At 41.8% G+C, this 22,434-nt stretch overlaps 1 protein-coding gene and 1 long non-coding RNA gene across 2 annotated transcripts in view; one reads left to right on the top strand and one right to left on the bottom strand.

Moving 5' to 3' along the window:
* Window positions 1–7,341: 7,341 nt before the first annotated feature.
* On the top strand, window positions 7,342–14,494 carry LOC134731524 (uncharacterized). Its single transcript, XR_010113860.1, has 3 exons — window positions 7,342–7,361; window positions 9,790–9,867; window positions 11,515–14,494. It is a non-coding gene; the product is annotated as an uncharacterized lncRNA (long non-coding RNA).
* CDKL2 (cyclin dependent kinase like 2) overlaps window positions 10,851–22,434 on the bottom strand; it is a 93,037-nt gene continuing 81,453 nt past the window's right edge. Inside the window, exon 14 of the mRNA XM_055297312.2 lies at window positions 10,851–10,983. The gene's annotated coding sequence lies outside the window, so the exon portion shown is untranslated. The remainder of the gene's footprint in view (window positions 10,984–22,434) is intronic.

Below are 22,434 nucleotides of genomic sequence, written 5' to 3'. Positions count from 1 at the left end.
CTGTGATGGAAGGGGCTGCCTTGAAGATCGCTGACATGCCCTGGAGACATTTTCCCCATTGTCTTGGGGATTAACATTCAGCTCCTCATTACTTACGCAAGTTTCTGCAGCCGGCTTGAATTTCTCTTCAGAAAATGAGATTTTCTTTTTATTGCAAGTTGGGCTGCAAATTTTCTGAACTTTTATGCTCTCTTTTCCTTATAAAACTGAATGCCTTTAACAGTACCCAAGTCACCTCTTGAATGCTTTGCTGCTTAGAAATTGCTTCCACCAGATACCCTAAATCATCTCTCTCAAGTTCAAAGTTCCACAGATCTCTAGGGCAGGGGCAAAATGCTGCCAGTTTCTTTACTAAAACATAACAAGAGTCACCTTTGCTCCAGTTCCCAACAAGTTCCTCATCTCCATCTGAGACCACCTCAGCCTGGATTTCATTGTCCATATTGTTACCAGCATTTTGGTCAAAGCCATTCAACAAGTCTCTAGGGAGTTCCAAACTTTCCCACATTTTCCTATCTTCTTCTGAGCCCTCTAAACCGTTCCAACCTCTGCCTGTTACCCAGTTCCAAAGTTGCTTCCACATTTTCAGGTATCTTTTCATCAGCACCCCAGTCTCGGTACCAATTTGCTGTATTAGTCCATTTTCACAATGCTGATAAAGACATACCCAAGACTGGGCAATTTACGAAAGAAAAAAGTTAAATGGATTTACAGTTCCACATGGCTGGAGAGGCCTCACAATCATGGTGGAAGGCAAGGAGGAGCAAGTCACATCTTACATGGATGGCAGCAGACAAAAAGAGCTTGTGCAGAGAAACTTCTGTTTTTTTTCCTTTTTTTTTAATTTTTTTAATTATATTTTAAGTTCTAGGGTACATGTGCACAGCATGCAGGTTCCTTACATATGTATACATGTGCCATGTTGGTGTGCTGCATCCATTAACTCATCATTTACATTAGGTATATCTCCTAATGCTATCCCTCCCCCTCCCCCCACCCCACAACAGGCCCCGGTGTGTGATGTTCCCCTTCCTGTGTCCAAGTGTTCTCATTGTTCAATTCCCACCTATGAGTGAGAACATGCAGTGTTTGGTTTTTTGTCCTTGCAATAGTTTGCTGAGAATGATGGTTTCCAGCTTCATCCATGTCCCTACAAAGGACATGAACTCATCATTTTTTGTGGCTGCATAGTATTCCATGGTGTATATGTGCCACATTTTCTTAATCCAGTCTGTCATTGGACATTTGGGTTGGTTCCAAGTCTTTGCTCTTGTGAATAGTGCTGCAATAAACATACAATGGAACAGAACAGAGCCCTCAGAAATAATAGCACACATCTACAACCATCTGATCTTTGACAAACCTGACAGAAACAAGAAATGGGGAAAAGATTCCCTATTTAACAAATGGTGCTGGGAAAACTGGCTAGTCATGTGTAGAAAGCTGAAACTGGATCCCTTCCTTACACCTTATACAAAAATTAATTCAAGATGGATTAAAGACTTAAATATTAGACCTAAAACCATAAAAACCCTAGAAGAAAACCTAGGCAATACCATTCAGGGCATAGGCATGGGCAAAGACTTCATGTCTAAATCACCAAAAGCAATGGCAACAAAAGCCAAAATTGACAAATGGGATCTAATGAAACTAAAGAGCTTCTGCACAGCAAAAGAAACTACCATCAGAGTGAACAGGCAACCTACAGAATGGGAGAAAATTTTTGCAATCTACTCATCTGACAGACGCCTAATATCCAGAATCTATAAAGAACTCAAACAAATTTACAAGAAAAAAACAACCCCGTCAACAAGTGGGCAAAGGATATGAACAGACACTTCTCGAAAGAAGACATTTATGCAGCCAACAGACACATGAAAAAGATGCTCATCATCACTGGCCATCAGAGAAATGCAAATCAAAACCACAATGAGGGCCGGGCGCGGTGGCTCACGCTTGTAATCCCAGCACTTTGGGAGGCTGAGGCAGGCGGATCACGAGGTCAGGAGATCGAGACCATGGTGAAACCCCGTCTCTACTAAAAATACAAAAAATTAACCGGGTGTGGTGGCAGGCGCCTGTGGTCCCAGCTACTCGGAGAGGCTGAGGTGGGAGAATGGTGTGAACCCGGGAGGTGGAGCTTGCAGTGAGCCGAGATTGCACCACTGCACTCCAGCCTGGGCGACAGAGTGAGACTCTGTCTCAAAAAAAAAAAAAAAACCACAATGAGATACCATCTCACACCAGTTAGAATGGCAGTCATTAAAAAGTCAGGAAACAACAGGTGCTGGAGAGGATGTGGAGACATAGGAACACTTTTACACTGTTGGTAGGACTGTAAACTAGTTCAACCATTGTGGAAGACAGTGTGGCGATTCCTCAGGGATCTAGAACTAGAAATACCGTTTGACCCAGCCATCCCTTTACTGGGTGTATACCCAAAGGATTATAAATCAGGCTGCTATAAAGACACTTGCACATGTATGAGAAACTCCTGTTTTTCAAGAAACTATCAGATCTCATGAGACCCATTCACTATCATGAGAACAGCACAGGAAAGACATGCCCCATGGTTCATTCATCTCCAACTGGGTCCCTCCCACAACACATGGCGAACTACAAGATGAAATTCAGGTGGGGACACAGAGCCAAACCATATCAGAAGCTATGCCTTTATATACTTGTATCACCAGTTATTTGATGAGGGCTGCCCTATGAAGAGGGCATGCCATCCAGCAAGGCAGTTCAACTGAAGCAATTTCTGAAGAAGGCTGAGGTCTGTCTCCCAGGAGCACTCCCAGCAGCTGGAGGAATAAGTCCTTTGTTCCTGAAGGGAGTTCTGTACCTCAGAGTTCATTATCTTTTTGAACTCCCTAGCACTCACTTCTCTCTATTCTGCTCTAACCCAGAGTTACTCTGTAATCTAATGCTCTCAGTAGTGAAGAATTAGTGATATGTCAACCAACTTCAGAGTAAAACTGCTCTAGCAGGTCCCTCTAGTTATGAAAAGATGCATTTCCCAAAGATCTGTTGTATGTTGGAGACTTACTATGGTATTAACCATAGTTAATATAATAATATAATATGTTAACTTACTGTGGTGCTTACTTAGTACTAAGTACTAAGGTACTTTTGTACTTTTTGCATTAGATTCAACATAAACTGGGTAAAGATGGAAAATCAGACATGAGCTGGTATAATACCAGGCAGTCTGCAAAACTATCCAGACATCTAAAACAATGCCTTTCTGTATATTGCAATCTATCTGGGTACCTACATCATAACTGACAAATTTCTCTGTCCTAGCTCCACTTCTATTGATTGTATACCCTTAACATCTCTCAGATACAGCCCCTTTCCCACTCAATCTCTAGGACCATTTCCTTGGTTTAAGCTGTTATTTGTTAACTTCACTGCTGCAAGAAAGTCTTTGGTCTCCCTGTTTCCAGTCTATCTCCAGAGGGGTTTTTCTAAAATGCATATATCAATAATTATATTAAACACAAGTGATCTAAAAATCCCAATTAAAAGGCAGGGATTGTGAGACTGGATTAAAAAGCAAAGCCCAGGCTGGGCACAGTGGTTCACACTTGTAATCCCAGCACTTTGGGAGGCCGAGGCAGGCAGATCACCTAAGGTCGGGAATTCAAGACCAGCCTGACCAACATGGAGAAACCCCATCTCTACTAAAAATACAAAATTAGCCAGGTGTGGTGGTGCATGCCTGTAATCCCAGCTACTCAGGAGGCTGAGGCAGGAAAATTGCTTGAACCTGGGAGGCAGAGGTTGCGGTGAGCCGAGATCACGCCATTGCACTCCAGACTGGGCAACAAGAGCAAAACTCTATCTAAAAAAAAAAATAAGAGAGAAGCCCAATCATATGCTGGATACAGACAGTTACTTTATTTTTTATTTTATTTATTTAGTTAGTTAGTTATTTAGTTATTGAAACAGGGTCTCACTCTGTCTCCCAGACTGGTGCAGTGGCGTGATCACGTCTCACTGCAACCTCCACCTCCTGGGCTCAAGCGATCCTCCCACCTCAGCCTGCCAAGTATCTGGGACTACAGGTGCGCACCACCGTGCCTAGCTAATTGTTGTATTTTTTATAGAGACAAGGTTTCACCATGTTGCCCAGGCTGGTCTTGAACTCCTGGGCTCACGCAATCTGCCCACCTCGGCCTCCCAAAGTGCTGGGATTACAGGTGTGAGCCACTGCACCTGGCCACAGCTAGTTTAAATACAAAGAATCCAGTAGGTTAAAGGATAGAAAAAGATATCCCTGTGATAACACTAATCAAAAGAAAGTTGGGATAATAATAGACAAAATCGATTTCAAAGCAAAGTATATAAACAGGGAAAATGAGGGTTGTTTCATAATGATGAAAGGGTCTATTAAGAGGATATACAGTCCTAATATTTATGCACCTAATTAGAAAGCTTAAAATTCGTATGCAAAAACTTGCAGAACTGCAAGAAGAAATAGGTAAATACAAGAGTTGTCAAAAAAAAATATGAGTATGGGCAGAGCTGAAAACAGTCCTGGAGGGAAAAGACGTGGTCTCAGAAGTCTAGGGGGGCACCAAAACTAACGAGGACTGTGAAAGAATAATGCCCCCTGCAAAGATGTCCAGGTCCTAATCCCTAGAACATGTGAATATCACTAATATGGTTTGGCTCAGCGTCCCCACCCAAATCTCATCTTGAATTGTGCTCCCATAATTCCCATGTGTTGTGGGAGGGACTTGGTGGGAGATAATTGAATCATGGGAGCAGTTTCCCCCATACTGTTCTCATGGTAGTGAATAAGTCTCAAAAGATCTGATGGTTTGATAAGGGGGAACCCATTTTGCTTGACTCTCATTCTGTCTCTTTGCCTGCCACCATCCTCTTAAGATGTGACTTTCTTCTCCTTGCATTCTGCCATGATTATGAGGCCTCCCCCACCACGTGGAACTGTGAGTCCAATTAAACTACTTTCTTTGGTAAATTGCCCAGTCTCAGGTATATCTTTATCAGCAGTGTGAAAATGGACTAATACAATCACATTTCTTACATGGTGAAAGACAGCTTGCAGATTTGATTAAATTAAGGATCTAAAATATGGAAAGATTATCCTGGATTCTCCACCTGAGTCCTTACAAGAGACAGGCAGGAGAATCAGAGTCCAAGGAGATGTGACTATGGAAGCAAAGGTTGTGGTAATGAATAGCCATGAGCTAAGGAATGTGGACAGCCTCTAGAAGCTGGAAAAGGAAAGGAAATGAATTCTCCCAGAGAGCATCCAGAGGGAATGCAGCCCTGCTGTCCCATTTTAGATTTTGGACCTCCAGAACAACTGTAAGATAATTTGTGTTGTGTTTTACTCCACTAAGTTTGTGGTAATTTGTTACAATGGCAATAGGAAACTAATACTAGGCTAAGACAATATCAGAGAACCAAGCCAAGAAGTGGGAGCAACTGCAAAGTTAGTCAAATGTAACAAGCGGCAAAGACAGAATCTAAAGGAAAGATTGGTTCTAGCTTGTTATGATGAGCCAGGTAGGGCATGGCACATGAGTAGACAGCCCCAGTTTGGGAGACAGCATTAAAAAATATCCTGAAACACTCAAAAAAGTTTCATATTCCTCTAGCAAGGGACTCTGGACATGCACATACAGTGCCCCAAAACAGGAAATTACATACGTGACCCAGATTGTAGGATTTGAGATTCTCAAAAACAGAAAAAGGTGAGCAGAACTAGGAAGCCCTGTGTTTCACAGCCTCAGTATTGTGACAAAAAAAAACAAAAAAAAAAAACACAGGAACATAAGAATGTCATTGGAGTGGGCCAGGGAAGCCTGGCTTGTGCCTGAGAAGATAAATTCTACTTGTAGAGGGCCTGATTCTCTGCCAAAAGAAAAAATATTCTATCCCTAGGAAGATGAGAGGTATAATTGGCTCTTCCACTGGACTAATGGGAAGAGGGAAGCCAGGTTTCTAAAACCTAAAGGCAAGCCTGGGTAGGGCCTGAGCCATTGATGCCTCTTGTTGGCTACCCTCTTCATAGGTCTCATTATTTTACTTTCACATTGCTGCCTGAAACTTCATTTAATATTTTAACAACTGTCACAGCTCCCTTTGGAGAACACGCTCAGGATAAACAACTGTCCCCCTGCTGCCACATCCCTCACCTTCCAGTTAGCTATGCTTCTGATCATAGAATTGTGCCTGATGCAGAGCAGGAGCTGACAGAGATTGAAACGAAAGAAGAAAATGTTAGATTAGGACCAGGAAACCCAAGAGCAGAAGACCTACAATTTGTAATCTAAGAACCACATGAGGGTCCATGATGAGCACTAGTCACAGCTGTTGAGGACGAAATGCTGAGAACCTAGCACATTCAACATTTCCACACATATTTTTCAGGAGCCAGGAACTGTATGCCAGGGAATATGCTAGGCATTGGAGAAACAACATAGATTCACTTCCTGTCTTCAAGGAGATTACATGCTAGTATGAAGTTCCAAAAGCCACAATCCAAGGATACCAGGGAGCGCAGCCATATATCTCAAGACAATGGGTTCTTGAATTCAGCCTAATGCCTTTCTCCTCATTGTGCACTACTTTATTGGACAACACACATGGCTCAATAGATTTATACCACAGCATCTTACAGTTTAAGTGTTTGGGTCTATCATTTTATATCTATCTTCTCAGGTACATAAAGAAGTTTACAAACTAACATGTTTAGTGTAATAACCCATCACATATACTGCTTTCAAAGCCCCATACACTAGTGTGAGGGAACAACAGGAATAAGGTGAAGACATTCACAACCTACAGGGACATACAAGTATATAACACAAATACAGATAAGTGGGCAATATAGCAGGGTCTGTGGCAATTAAAGGTACTGAAACTATGAAATTAATGGAGCTTCAAAATTACAAAATAGAACATAAATTTGTCAGTGTGGACACTTTGAAAGTGCTGTCCCAGAACCTGGATTCTGTAAGCACCTTCCTGGGATGTGAGAGTAGGAGACCAAACCAGCTGGGAAGAACCAAACAGACTTGGGTTCAAGTCCCCAGCCTCCCACTTCATTATATATGGGAAGTGGGTCAACTTGCTGAACTTCTCTGAGCACTTACAAAGTAGACAATAGCATCTTACCGATTGGTGGTGAGAATTTTATTTAATTGTGTATAAAACATAGACCATCAAATGAGCCATCCACATACTGTTTTTCTTTCTTCTTTAAATTCCATCCCATCCCAGAAACACAGGAAAAGGAAACAAGAACAGGAAGAAGAACAAAAACCAAGAGGAGAGAAATGCATTTCATAGGGAATGGCAAGTGGACAGGCAACAGTGGTCAGGTAGGCTATTTGTGCCTTAAGTAATCTTCCCTCTCTGTGGCAGCTCAGAAGCAGGCAAGGAACATTGTATCACTGAAAGGGAAAATTTTAATCACCATCCTCCTCTTCATCCTCTCACTCCAATACTGACAAGCCATTTAATCTATCTTAGATATGTTTCGTTCATTCAGCCATTCATTCAACTTTATAAAACATCTTGACAGTGTTACTTAGAATGTTCCCAGACCAGTGTATACAAATCAAGGCACTTGGAGCAGAATGTAGATCAACTACATCACAAAGCACACCATTTAGCTCAGTCAATTTTTTTTCTGAGCAAGACTTCCTTAGTAAATGAAATCATATGTTGATTTACGTTCTGGAACAAGAGCTTTTTCTCATTCTGAACCAGTCAGAAAGAGTTCATAGGCTAGCTACTTTGTGTAGCAGTGTCTCAGAGTATCAAGTCACTTACTAAACGGATAATCCTTGAACTCACCTGAGCTCCATGGTTTGTGGTCAGTTAACAGCAGAGGAGTTCCTGACAGATTTGTGTCCAATAATAAACTTCTCAAATCCTTGTGGTACAGCTTGTGCAGTTGAAAAGTAATATCACATCCGAATTTGCAGATTTGGGCCTTGTGCTTTTTAAACAGAAGAATTTTATTAAATAAAGAGTGAAGTGTATGTGCTATGCAGGATGCTAACCACAGATACTAGTGATTAGTACCTTATGGAGACAAGCATTCAGCTACAGACTTGCCAGTAAAATGTATTCAATATAAAATTTCAATAAAAATGAAGGATACTGGTGCTTATTAAACAGGTAGATTTTATAACGGTATAAAATGTTGCCAGGCTACACAGCTGAAAGAAACTACCTTTGAAATCCTGAGGATGTAAAAAAATTTTGGATTGTCATTCTTATAACACTTGTCAATGGGTCTTAAGAGTAGAGAATGTCTTGATTATTGAGATGTACAATTCAAGTTTCTATGGCCATCACCATCATCTGGACATATTTTGTTGAAAATCACATAGGAAAAGGGTGTAACGAGAAACAAGACATGGCTATCCAAAGGATCAAACTCACCAGGACACCATAAAGACTGGTAAATTTTAGGATGAAATGCAAATGTATTCTATATATTAAAACTAAAAGCCATTTTAGTAAGTTATTTTTAAATGTACCTGATCATAGCAAAGGGACTCTGTATGTGCCACGTGAGGGCTACGTGAGGACTGTTCATGACAGCATAAAGTAGAAGGCAACCCAAATATCCATCAAGCAGTAAATGGATAAATAAAACCGTGGCGTGCCCATGGAATGAAACAATAAGCACCAATTCAAAAAGACGTCAATCCATATTATCGCCATGGGAAGACAAGACCTTAACGTGGATAAAAACAATATAAAGCACAACTCAAAGTAGTATCTCACTTATATAAAATGTTTTGAAACCCACCTACAAAACAATTTATAAGTGTGTACGTGTGTATGTGTGTGTGTAAGTATATAGAAAAAGAAAGAAAAGACATATGCAAACTATTAAAGTGGTTACTTCTAGAGAGGGGGTTATATACTTCCTGGGAACAGAGAGAGAGAGTGCACATGAAAGAAAGAGAGATGAAGGGAGGGAGCAAAGGAGAACAAAAAAAGGCAAGAAGGGAGGAAAGGAAAATTATAATAACAGCATTCTACAAATTTAAATCAAAACCAGCCGGGCACAGTGGCTCATGCCTGTAATCCCAGCACTTTGGGAGGCCGAGGCAGGTGGATCACTTGAGGTCAGGAGTTCAAGACCAGTCTGGCCAACATGGCAAGACCTCATCTCTACTAAAAATACAAAAATTAGCTGGGCATGGTGGTAGGCACCTGTAATCCCAGCTACTCAGGAGGCTGAGGCAGGAGAATCGCTTGAGCCCAGAGGGGCAGAGGTTTCAGTGAGCCAAGATTGCACCACTGCACTCCAGCCTGGGCAACAGAGCAAGACTCTGTCTCCAAAAAAAAAAAAAATCAAAACCATTTCATCTCTGAAAAATGAGGCATTACTTGTTATCATTACCTTCATCATCCCCCTGGGACATTGGCTAAAGTTGGATCTAAGTCTTGAATTACTAATATTTCCCGTGACACCTACATATTTCAAAGAAATCTCCCAAACCCCTGCCAGCCCAGCTATTTGAGATTTAAAGAAACCGCTGTCAGGGTAGGTGTGTTTTAAAGATTTTAATTAGCTTGCCTGTGACTGGTCACCAGCAGAACCCTACAAATGACTGCCTCCATCCCTTGTTGTTCTCAACAATACAGCTTTCCAACTGACCCAATACCTCAGAAAACTAAAGAACGTGACTTCAAAGTACTGATATCTGAGAAGTATTGCATGCTGTAATAGAGCTGATCGCAATTTTCGTAAATCCTCATATTTCTGCCTGTGTTTTGTTTTAGATATCCATGTTCAAGAGGAAATGTTTGTTCAAGGCAAATAATTATTTCTCAGTAATCATCATAGCCAACATTTATAAGGTACCAATCTTTATTCAGAGCACTTAAACTTTATTAACTCATTTAACTTCACAACAACCCTATAAGGTAGGTACTATTATTATTATTCTCATTTTACAGAAGAGGAAATTAAACAGAGAAAAGCTAGGTAATTTGCCCAAGGTTTCACAGCCAGTATAACGATGTCTTCATATCATTATATGAAGTCACATTGTTGTTGGTTCTGATCTACAATGCAAGAGCCAGAGACTTTTGTTTTGTTTTATTTTGTCTTTTTTTATTTGTTCTGGAGACCCAGAGACTTTGATTCACTCATTGCTGAATTGTTGCTGAACATTCACAATGTCTTAAAAGCCAGACTTCAGTCACTCCATTTGGAAGCTCCAGTTGGGGCATTTAGAGGCTGAAGGATAAAATGTGAACTCATCTTGTGTCTGAAGCTGAGGAAAGCCCATAGTTACTCATTACCACAATCAGGATCTGTCTGATGCTACTGCCAAGCATAAACAGGGCAGATGCACACTCAGGATGAAGTCACCTTACCACATACACAGGCAAAAACATTCAAAGATCCACAGGTTTCACCAGCACAGGAGTCTGTCTAGGCACCTGGTTTCTCTCAGCTCTCAGAAAGAATGCATGGAATGATAAAAGATTGGTCCTGATCTCTGCTAATGCTTTACTCAACCACTGGAACTGACACAATTTTTTACTCTATGTCTACGTCTCTAGTCTATAATCAAATACAAGAGCATAAAAAATTAATAGCTCTTCTTTCTCCATTTTAATACTAGGCTTAAGAATTTTCATTCTCTATGTGATTTGCTACTATAGTTTATTAGTAATATTTCAGAACCAGTTTTAGCAAACCACTTGTGGCATACTGTGTATGGCTTCAGGTACAGCTGGATCTAGGAGTTCAAATGATGTTTTCAGAATCTGGAGTCTCTCAACTCTGCTTCATCAAGCAGCCTCTCCCTTCGTGTAGGTATGTTCCTCACAACTTCAAGTCCAAAGACAAAATGCGTGCCTCCTTTCCAGTCATTCATACGGATAGGTACTGGGCTGGGCAAGCCAAAATAATGGCAGTGGAGCAGAGAGAAGAGAGTAGGCTGGCTCTGTAGTGGTGGAGCATAGCTGCAGAGTGAAGATTTTTTGTTAGTAAATCGCTTCGTGTACATTTGTTTACCAGAACAAGGGGAACAGCATAGAAGTATTCTATCCTTGTTATGGCCATGATAGACAATATAGGTACTATGGGTCACCCCCAATAAATGACGTTCTTGGAAGCTGACTCTTCTTAGCAGTGTCCCATCCACTCCCTCCCTGTGGACTACTGCTCTTCCCACTAGCCATGAGGTAGGTCCATGTGCTTTTGACATTTCTCAGAGAGAATAAACCAAACATTTATATAGGGTGATTTTTTAAACACTTTTTATAATGGAAAGTTCCAAACAAAAGTAGAGAGTATAATATATTCTAATGCATCCATCACCCAGCTTCAACAGTTATTAAACATGGACAGTCTTGTTTTATCCATACCCTCACTCTCTCCCCTCCTCTGATTATTTTGAAGCACATCCCAAGCAACATATAATCTGTAGCTATTTCAGCATATATCTCTAAAAGATAAGGACTTTATTTTTTCATTTTTGTTTGTTTTTTTAGAGACAGAGTCTCACTCCATCACCCAAGCTGGAGTGCCATGGCGCAATCTCGGCTCATCACTCCATCACCCAGGCTGGAGTGCAGCGGCACAATCTCGGCTCACTACAACCTCCGCCTCCCAAGTTCAAGTGATTCTCATGCTTCAGCCTCCTGATCAGCTGGGACTACAGGAGTGCACCACCATGCCCAGCTAATCTTTGTATTTTTTGGTAGAGACGGGGTTTCACCATGTTGGCCAGGCTGGTCTCAAACTCCTGGCTTCAAGTGATTCCCCCCAACCTCGGCCTCCCAAAGTGCTAGGATTACAGGTGTGAGTCACCACCACCACATCTGGCCTAGGACTGTTTTTTTTTAGACAAAGGTATATATCACTGTTTCACCTAAAAACATTTAACAATCATCTCCCTCCAAACATTGTAATGGGTTGATATGTCTCTGAAGTCTCTTTTAATCTGTAGGTTCCCACTCCATTATTTATTTTACCTTGAAAAAAAGGTTAACCAAGTGTTTTGCCCTACAGAACCTGGGTGAATTTTAAAGATACTATCACAGAGCTCTCACTGCAGTAGGACGACAGCCAGAGTCTCAAGAGCACACCTACTATAGAAATTAAAATCAAGAATTCTGGAGCCAAATTGCCTGGGTTCATAGCATGGCTCTGCCACTTCTTAGCCACAGGACAACCTCTCTGTGCCTCAGTTTTCCCATCTCTAAAATGGGGATGACACTAGTAACTACCTCACTGGGTTGTTTTAAGAATTAAATGACTTAATGTATGTCCAATTCTTAGAACAGTGATGCTTAGAATATAGTAAAAGATAACATAGGTGAGAAAAAATTGAGAGGCAGGGAAGCTGACTGGTCCAAGGTCTCGCAGCTAAACAATGGCAGGGCAGAGAGCAGAGCGTGGATTTACCCCACTGGTTTAATACTCTGTTTCAAACCATCGATGAATGCAGACTCTCGTTGATGTGGGCATTACTCTGCCCCTTACCAGGATGTTACTGCCATTCTGTTACTAAATCACTGGGATGAGGTTAGGAAACTTCTGCAGGCCTCAGGCTCCTGCTCTGCAAACTGAAGGAACTGGAGGTGTGGTTAAGGTGCCTGAACCCCCTTTTAGGAGAAATCTCAGCAGAAGATGCCCAAGCAAGCCTTGCAGGAAGTCATCCAGGCCACCTTCAAGTCAGTGCCAACCGCAGAATCTTTAGATCCCCCAAAAGAGCACCTGTCCCTTTATGGTGCTTCTGACAGAGAACCCCGAGCAACCCTAGACCTCCCTCAACCTGACTCAGGGGTGCCCACCACTCCCCATCCTCCCTGACACACATAATCCTGGCTGAGGCAGCCCAAATAGCAGCTTCCCTGGATTACTCACCGTGGCCCTGTGAGAAGAATGCCTCTCCAAGCCAGCGTCCGCAGTTGTGACCACAGAGGGGAGACTAGCCTAATTGGACTTACCAGCAGCTCACCTTGGCTTCCTCAAGGCCCAGCAGCAGGACAGGGCCTTTCTCTGAGCGGAACTTGAACAATAAAAGAAGCAGGTGACCTCCAGTGGGCCCTTGAGGGTGTGAGAGGCAGCTCTGCGGGCCCACCCTAGAGCTGCATGTGGACAGCTAGAACAGCCTAGCCTTTCTGACATTGCCGGCCTAAGAGGTTTCATCTTTAGGGTTTTTTTCCTTCTCAGGCTGCTAGCTTCCATCTCACTTAATACTGAAGGATGGTTGCCATTGTCTTAATTTAAGCATCTGAAACAAACTACTTAGCAAAAACCATTTTCATTGTATCCAAACCCAGTGTCTTCAGTTTGAGCTCCCTGAAATTCCAAACACATGTTCAAACCACCAGGAAAGAGGGAGACACTGAGAAGAGGGGGACTAAAGCAGGGAAGTCACTATGAGATTCTCCCCAAAATCCCAATGTTCAGCCTCTGGGTGAAGGACATTCCATCCTGAGACAGAGGGGTTTCTCTCTTCACCAGCACCTTTCTGAAGTGTCTGTGTTACAGGCAGTTCAGTGCTCGCACAGCAGCCTGAAATTCTTAGTCCTCCCACACATCTCCAGTCAAGGAGCGCTGGCCATGCCCCTTCATTGTCCATAAACACCCAGGCTCTTATTTAGAAGCAACTGATTTCTCAAATCTTTTCCTATGTATTTATTCACTAAACCTGTCAAGCAACACATTTAAGCATGACAGAGAAAGAATATGGGCATGTGTTAGGATTCCCTAGAGAAACAGAACCAATAGGATGAGTATATGGAGAGGAGAGGTTTCGTTTAAGGAAGTGCCTCATGCAGTTATGGAGGCTGGCAAGTCCAAAATCTGCGCGGTAGGCCAGGCAGGCTGAAGACTCGGAGAAGAGCCTATACCCAGTTCCAGTCAAAAAGCTACCTGCTGCACAGCTCCCTCTTACTCAGGAAGCTCAGTCTTTTATTCCATTCTGGCCTTCAGTTGATCAGATGAGGCCCACCCACATTACAGAGGGCCATCTGTTTACTCAAAGCCCACTGATTTCAATATAAACATCATCCCAAAACACCCTCCCAGAAACATCCAGAATAATGTTTGACCAACTATCTGGGTACTAAAGCCCAGCCAAGTTGGCACATCAAATTAATCATTGCAGGGTGTGAGCAGGAGAAAAAAGAAGAGATGAGATTGCCCTGAGCCCAAATCCAGAAAGCAGGGCACAACAGAGAGCTAAAGACCCCTGAGTAAAGCCACCTCCTGCCCCAAAGTCCTTCCCTGATGCAGACTCGCTGGACAGCCAGATACGTGAACATGCAGGTACAGGCGCAGACCCTTCTCCCTTCCCTCCTCCTCCATGCCTTTCACAACTATTTGCTGAGTGTCACTGTGCCAAGCCCTGGGGCTAAAACTAATCAAGACTTGGTTCTTCTGTACACTTAAAAGTGGTTAAAATGGTCAATTTTATGTTATGTATATTTTATCACAATTTAAAATAAATTTGAAAAAAAATTTAAAAACTCTGTTCTTGTCATCAAGGGTGCAAATGTCCAGAGAGGGAGGGCATACACAAAACACAATTTCAGTCTAAGTTCTCACTAACAGCGTTGATAGCAGTTTCTTGGAAACTGCGACTTTAAGCAAAATAACTGTAAGGAAACCAATTTTACCATAAGCTAATGGATAGAAACAGGAGTTAAGATTCTACCACATATTTCTGGTCATAAAAATACCACCAAACCTTGCTACATAAAGTAGTAAACATCAGAGCCAAAACACTTCTAATATTAAACATTGAAATAAATGTGAGCTCTACATACACTTAAGAAAGATTAATAAAAACAAGTAAATTATTTATTCACCCAATGATTCCAGTTCAGGATTACGGGTGGCCGCAGCCTGTCCTGACAGCTCAGGGTTCAAGGTGGGAACCAGCCCTGGCCAGGACACCATCCCATTACAGGGCACACTCCTTTACACAGCGAGACTCACTCACACTGGGACCACGTGGACATGCCGGTTCACCTAACCTGCACAGCTGTGGAAAGTGGGAGGAAGCCAGAGCACCCAGAGAAGACCCATGCAGACCTGGGGGGAACACTCAGACTCCACACACACAGCGGCCCGAGCCAGAAATCAACATTTTTTCTCCCTCATCAACTTTATAACAAAACCTCGTTATTCAAGGGCCTGCTATATAGGAGGTCACAGGTGGTAAAATAAGGCAAGCCAGAGAATGCAGAGCCCGTGTGGGTCGACAGAAACTGTGCCTTACCCACCGGCTCATCTGCTCACCTCGTCCTTTCTCCCCCAACAAAGCTGCTCTGGACACAAGTCTCCTGGCACACTGCCAACCAGGCCTTCATGCCCAGATGTGGAAATCTCACTTCCCCACTGTTGACATTCCACAGTGCTCACCCCTTATCCATCCTTCTACAGACGCTTTTTTTTTTTTTTTTTGAGACAGGGTCTCTGTCACCCAGGCTGGAGTGTGGTGGCACGATCATGGCTCACTGTAGCCTCGACCTCCACAGGCTCAAGCGATCCTCCCACCTCAGCCTCCCAAGTAGCTGAGACTACAAGCGCCACCACACCTGGCTAATTTTTGTTTATTTTTTTTTTTTTAAGAGACGGGGTTTCGCCATGTGACTCAAGCTGGTCTCAAACTCCTGGGCCTCCCAAAGTGCAGGGATCACAGGCGTGAACCACTGTGCCCAGCCCCCCTCCACACACTCTTTCAATAACTTGTAAAATTTCTTAGTATTTACTCACTAAAGTATCTAGGTGTCTTCCAAAACAAGACATTTTTATTCTCCCAATTTTTTATTTATTAAAAAAAAATAGGGCCGGGCACAGTGGCTCACACCTGTAATCCCAACACTTTGGGAGACTGAGGCAGGTGGATCACCTGAGGTCAGCAGTTTGAAACCAGCCTGGCCAACATGGTGAAACCCTGTATCTACTAAAAATACAAAAAAAAAGTTAGCCGGGTGTGGTGGCACGTGCCTTTAATCCCAGCTACTCGGGAGGCTGAGGCATGAGAATCGCTTGAACCCAGGAGGCAGAGGTTGCTGTGAGCCCAGATCATGCCATTGCACTCCAGCCTGGGCGACAGAGGAAAACTCTGTCTCAAAAAAAAAATAAATAATAACTTTTTTTTTAATTCAACCATAATCTCATCATCTGAACACACCTAACCAGCGGTCAAATGCTCAGACCAAAAGCCATGGTATTATCTGTGACTCCCCGGTGTCTCTCACACCCTCTTCCAGTTCATCAGGAGATCCTGTCAATTCTACCTTCAAAATATGCCCTGAATTTCCCCATTTCTCACACCTCCACCACTACCATCCCAATCTGAGTCACATCATCTCCCCACAAAACTACTGCAGCTGTCTGCTGTAGCAGGACCGTCCTGCCCCCAGCCATCTCTACAGTGACCAGAGTTGTCCTTTTTAAATGTAAGATTATGTTACACCTCTCTGAAAAACCCTCCAGTGGCTCCCATTTCACTCAGAATAATTATCTCCCCTCCCATTAATCTTTGACCTCTTCTATGCCTGTCTGCCTGACTCACTCAGCCTCAGCTACAACAGTCTCCCTGCTGTCCTGAGTTACATCCCAAGCCTACTTCGGTCTCAGGACCTTGGCACTGGTTGTACTCTCTGCCTGATACATTCTTCCTCCAGATATGCACATGGATAGTTTACCCACCTCCCTCAAGTCCTTGTTGGAATACCTTTTTTTTCCTTTTTTTTTTTTTTGAGACAGGGTCTCACTGTCACCCAGGCTGATGTGCAGTGGTGCAATCAGCTCACTGCAGCCTCGACCTCCCAGGCTCAAGTGATCCTCCCACCTCAGCCTCCCAAGTAGCTGGAACTACAGGTATGGGCCACCACACCTGGATAATTTTTGTATTTTCTGTAAAGATAGTGTTTTCCCATGTTGCCCAGGCCAATCTCGAACTCCTAATTCCTGGGATCAAATGATCTGCCCACCTCAGCCACCCAAAGTGCTGGGACTACAGGCATGAGCCACGGTGCCCACCAGAATATCATCTTCTAATTAAAATTCCAACTCCCCCACATTCCTTAACCTGATCATCTTTGTTTTTTATAGCACCTATTTTGGAATATTCTAACATATTAACTAATTTACTCATGTGTTGTATTTATTGCTTATTCTCTGTCTCCACCACACTAGAATGTTAACTCCACTGGAACAGGTATTTTTACCTGTATCCCAAGCCCCTAGAATAGTGTCTGGTGGATAGTGGGCACCCAATAAATAGTTGTTGAATGAACTAAGTGATGAGACAGCAAAGTTCAACTCCCTAAGCTACACTCCCAGGTGCCAGAGGCCCTGCTTCTCTGGGCTCCAAACCTGTGGTGGAGGACATCAGGAACTTTCCCCTAAGAAGTTCAACAAAGCCTTCTTAGATTAGTATTCCTTCTGTGACAATATGTCTCACTACATATATTGGAAACTTTTTTTCAAGGTGACTTAGACACAGACACTGAACAGACAAACCAATGAACAATTCCGTCTTGGTTGACAATTGGTTGGGACAAGTTCACATGCCAAGATGTCACTGAACCACAAGATCCTACAGTCACTGACAACTATTTCCTAACATTCTCCCCACAAGGAAGCATTACAGTATAAGTATTGTTTATAGCAATCCCAGGCTTTGGGTCATAAAAAGTTGTTCTCTTTTCTTTTTCACAGGAACATTGATTTTCCTATACCTGTTATCCGGCATTCTGAGTAACACACACATACTGGGATTGATTGGGTGGGAAGGCCACTTGATGCTATAGGTGTACTAGACACAAATCAGGATAGCTCCTCAGCTGACATTCCCAGTGGCCCAGTCTCTGCTGTCCCCGCACTTCCTCTAGTAATGGACCCTTCCCGCCCTCCCCAGCCACAAGACCTAGGCTTGGCCAACCAGAGATCTTCCCTGGGACTTTCCTAAGTGGTGCCGGCAGGAAAGAGCCTCCTTTCTCACAGGTTGTTAAGAAGAAGGATATAAAGCAAAAGAGCCCATTAAAATAAGAACATAAATACACTAATGAATTAGTGAGTGAACGAATGAATGAATGGATGGATGGATGGATGTTTAAAACAAAGTGAATTCAGTCATGAATTGCTTAACAAAATGGATATTCTCTAAGAAATGCATCATTAGGCAATTTCATCATTGTGCCAACATCATAGTAGGCATTACACAAACATAGTTGGTATAGCCTACTACACACTTAGGCTATATGGTATAGGCCTATTATTCTTAGGCTACAAACCTGTAGAGCATATTACTGTACTGAATGCTGTAGGCAGTTGTAACACAATGGTAAGTGTTTGTATATCCAAACATAGAAAAGGAAGAGTAAAAATATCATATAAACGATTTAAAAAAATACACCTGTATAAGGTACTTACCACGAATGGAGCTTGCAGGATGGGAAGTTGCTCTGGGTGGGGCAGTGAGTGAATGAGGGGTGTGTGAACGTGAAGGACATTACACTCCTGAAGACATCATAAACACTGCACACTTAGGCTATACTAAATTTATGGAAATATTTTCTTCAATAATAAATTAACCTTATCTAACTGTTTTACTTTATAAATCTTTAAATTAAAAACATTAAATTTGGCCAGGCGCAGTGACTCACGCCTGTAATCCCAACACTTTGGGAGGCCAAGGCAGGTGGATCATCTGAGGTCAGGAGTTCGAGACCAGTCTGAGCAACATGGTGTAACTCCGTCTCTACTAAAAATACAAAAATTAGCTGGGCATGGTGTTGCATGCCTATAATTTCAGCTACTCCGGAGGCTGAGGCAGGAGAATTGCTTGAACCCAGGAGGTGGAAGTTGCAGTGTTGACCCGAGATTGCACCATTGCACTCCAGCCTGGGCAAAAGAGTGAAACTCTGTCTGAAAAAATAAATAAATTTTATTAATTTAATTAATTTAATTTTTTTTTTTTGAGACGGAGTCTTGCTCTGTCACCCAGGCTGGAATGCAGTGGCCCAATCTCGGCTCACTGCAAGCTCTGCCTCCTGGATTCATGCCTTTCTTCTGCCTCAGCCTCCTCAGTAACCAGGACTACGGGCGCCCGCCACCATGCCCAGCTAATTTTTTGTATTTTTAATAGAGATGGGGTTTCACCATGTTAGCCAGGATGGTCTCGATCTCCTGGCCTCGTGATCTGCCTGCCTCGGCCTCCCAAAGTGCTAGGATTAAAGGCGTGAGCCACTGCACCGGTCTAAATTAAAAAGTTTTAACCTTTTGACCTTTTGTAATAACACTTAGCTTAAAATACAAACACATTGTACAGTAGTATAAACATACTCTTTGTATTCTTATTCTATAAGTTTTATTCTATTTCTAAAATTTTTATTTTTTTTTACTTTTTAAACTTTTTTATTAAAAACTAAGAAACAAACATATACATTAGCCTAGACCTACACAGGGTCAGGATCATCACTGTCACTGTCTTCCACCTCCACATCTTGTTCCACTGGAAGATCTTCAGGGGCAATAACATGCATAGAGCTGCCATCTGCTGTGATAACCATGCCTTCTTCTGGATTACTTCCTGAAGGACCTGCCTGAAGCTATTTTAGAACAAACTTCTTTTTTGTAAATAGAAGGAGTACAGTCTTAAATAACAATGAAAACTATAGTATAGTAAATGCATAAACCAGTAATATAGTCATTTATCATTACCAAGTATTATGTACTATGCATAACTGTAAGTGCTATACTTTTTTCACGACTAGCAGTGCAGCAGGTTTGTTTATACCAGGATCATCAGCACAAACATGTGAGTAATGTATTGTGCTATGACTTTATGGGGTCTACAAAGTCACTAGGCAATAGGAATTTTTCAGCTCCATTATAATCTTATGGAACCACTGTCATATATGCAATCTGTCATTGACAAGACGTCATTATATAGCATATGACTGTATATTTAATTAGAAGAAAAACCATAAATTTTGGAATCAGAAAAATCTCAGTTCTGACTCACAATCTTACCATTTAATGTCTTTCAGTCTTGAGGAAAGAAATGTAACTCCTCTCAATACCTCATAAGGTTATTGTGAGAAAAAGACCTAACACAAACCGGCCTACGTACATGGGCCCTTCCCCTTAACACACTGGATTAACAACTGTGACTCAAAGCCATTTATAGCCTTCTTGACATTGGGAAACATAGACATTAGAGTCTCATTGATCAGTCTGCAACTAGATGATTTGTGGATAATTAAAGTATATGACTAAAAAGATATTTTTACCAAAACTACTGCATTTGAAATAAGCTTTCAGAAATAGTTTCATATTTTTAAGGTATAAGGATTTTGGCAAATGAATCTGATAACTTCACACCAGTTTCATTGATTTTGTGTGTTGTGAAACACTTGGCTCCACTCTATATGTAACATACAAAGACATAAGATATGCCGAGACTTAGTTATTCTATACACTAATAATAAAGAAATGTTAGAATTTTCTGCTGGATAAGAATTTGATAAAATTTTTTAAAATTGTGTTCCTTGGCCAGGCACGGTGGCACACACCTGTAATCACAGCATTTTGGGAGGTTGAGGTGGGCAGATCACCTGAGGTCAGGCATTTGAGACCAGCCTGGCCAACATGACAAAATCCCGTCTCTACCAAAAATACAAAAAAAATCGCTAGGTGTGGTGGCGCACACTCATGCCTCAGCCTCCCGAGTAGCCTGTAATCCCAGCTACTTGGGAGGCTGAAGCACAAGAATTGCTTGATCCCGGGAAGCAGAGGTTGCCATGAGCCAAGATCGCACCACTGCACTCCAGCCTATGCAACAGAGTGAAACTCCATCTCAAAAGAAAAAAAAAGTGTTCCTTTTAACATTTTGTTCCTTTATTTTATAAACTTCAGAACAATAGATTTGAATGAAAAAATAAGTTATTTTGTTTTGTTGTTCATTTTCATCAACGTTTAAGATGCAAGCTCATTAGCATTCCAAAACAAAAAAGAAAGAGAATCAGAAGAAATAACAGAAATGTCCATCAGTTAAAAGTTTGGTTAAATAAATTACAGTAAATCTATAAAATGAAACACCGGGCAGTGGCTAAAGTGATTATGTGAATCTAATTCTATTGGCATTGTAGTGTATTTCCAATGCAGGGGACAAAGTAGCATATGTGATACTGACCCATTGATGTTAAATTATAGACTGTGTTTCTCTGATTCATTCTCCCATAGCCTTCAGTCCTTTCTCTCTCTTAGCACTCAAAACCCTTTATTGTTATTCCCGAGTTAATTTTTAATGTCTCCTAGATTATAAGTTCCATGACAGCAGGAATCTTATCTTTAGCCCCGGCACCTCGACCAGTGTCTGACACTGAATAAATAAAAGTCAATACAGAATTATTGAATGAGTGGGTAGTCTAAGGAACTCAACCTGTCCTGGATGTTTCCTGATTCCTTTTCAAACTGCTGACAAATCATCCATCTGATTATCTGTTCTGGAAGTTTGCCTAGGACTAACATCAAGCCTGAGGAACTTTCCATTTTCTATCTGTGAGTGTTTGCATCCTTATTCATTTTGATTTTCAGTTCACACAGCCTCTCTTGTTAGATTGTCAGTCCTTCAAATACAGGGACCATGTTTAATTTGTTTTTGTTTTTTTTTTTCATATGATACCCAGGAAAATGTTCTGGTTAAAGTGGAGGTCTTTTCCGTGATTAACTGATTTGGCAAGTACAGCCTCCTAGGAGAATAAATTATCAGTTGGGGTTATTATAATTTAATGACAATCACAAACACTCCCTTTCACAGGCCAGGCACTGTGGTTGGAGCTGTATGTCAATTATCTCCTTGATATGAAACCAACTAAGTAGCCATCAACCAATGAGTGGATAAAGAAAATATGGTAGAAATACACTGTGGACTACTAGTCAGCCATTAAAAAAATGAAATAATGTCTTTTGCAGCAACTTGGATGGAGTTGGAGGCCATTATTCCAAGTTAAGTAACTCAGGAATGGAAAACCAAATATCGTATGTTCTCACTTATAAGTGGGAGCTGAGCTATGAGGACACAAAGACATACAGAATGATATAATGGACTTTAGAGGCTAGGGGTGGGGGAGGTTGGGAAGGGGTTGAGGGATAAAGACTACATATTGGGTGCAGTGTACACTGCTCGGGTGATGAGTGCACTAAAATCTCAGAGTTCACCACCATAGAGTCCATCCATGTAACCAAAAACCACTCATATCCCAAAAGATATTGAAATTTTAAAAAAAAAAATTTTTTAAGCATCTCCTTGTAAGTTTGTTTGAGTTCATTGTAGATTCTGGATGTTAGCCCTTTGTCAGATGAGTAGGTTGTGAAAATTTTCTCCCATTCTGTAGGTTGCCTGTTCACTCTGATGGTAGTTTCTTTTGCTGTGCAGA

Source organism: Symphalangus syndactylus, chromosome 10, assembly GCF_028878055.3.
Source record: "Symphalangus syndactylus isolate Jambi chromosome 10, NHGRI_mSymSyn1-v2.1_pri, whole genome shotgun sequence".
Classification (NCBI taxonomy): Eukaryota; Metazoa; Chordata; class Mammalia; order Primates; family Hylobatidae; genus Symphalangus; species Symphalangus syndactylus.
Note: the sequence above shows the minus strand (reverse complement) of the source record. Positions and strands in the feature narration are given on the sequence as shown.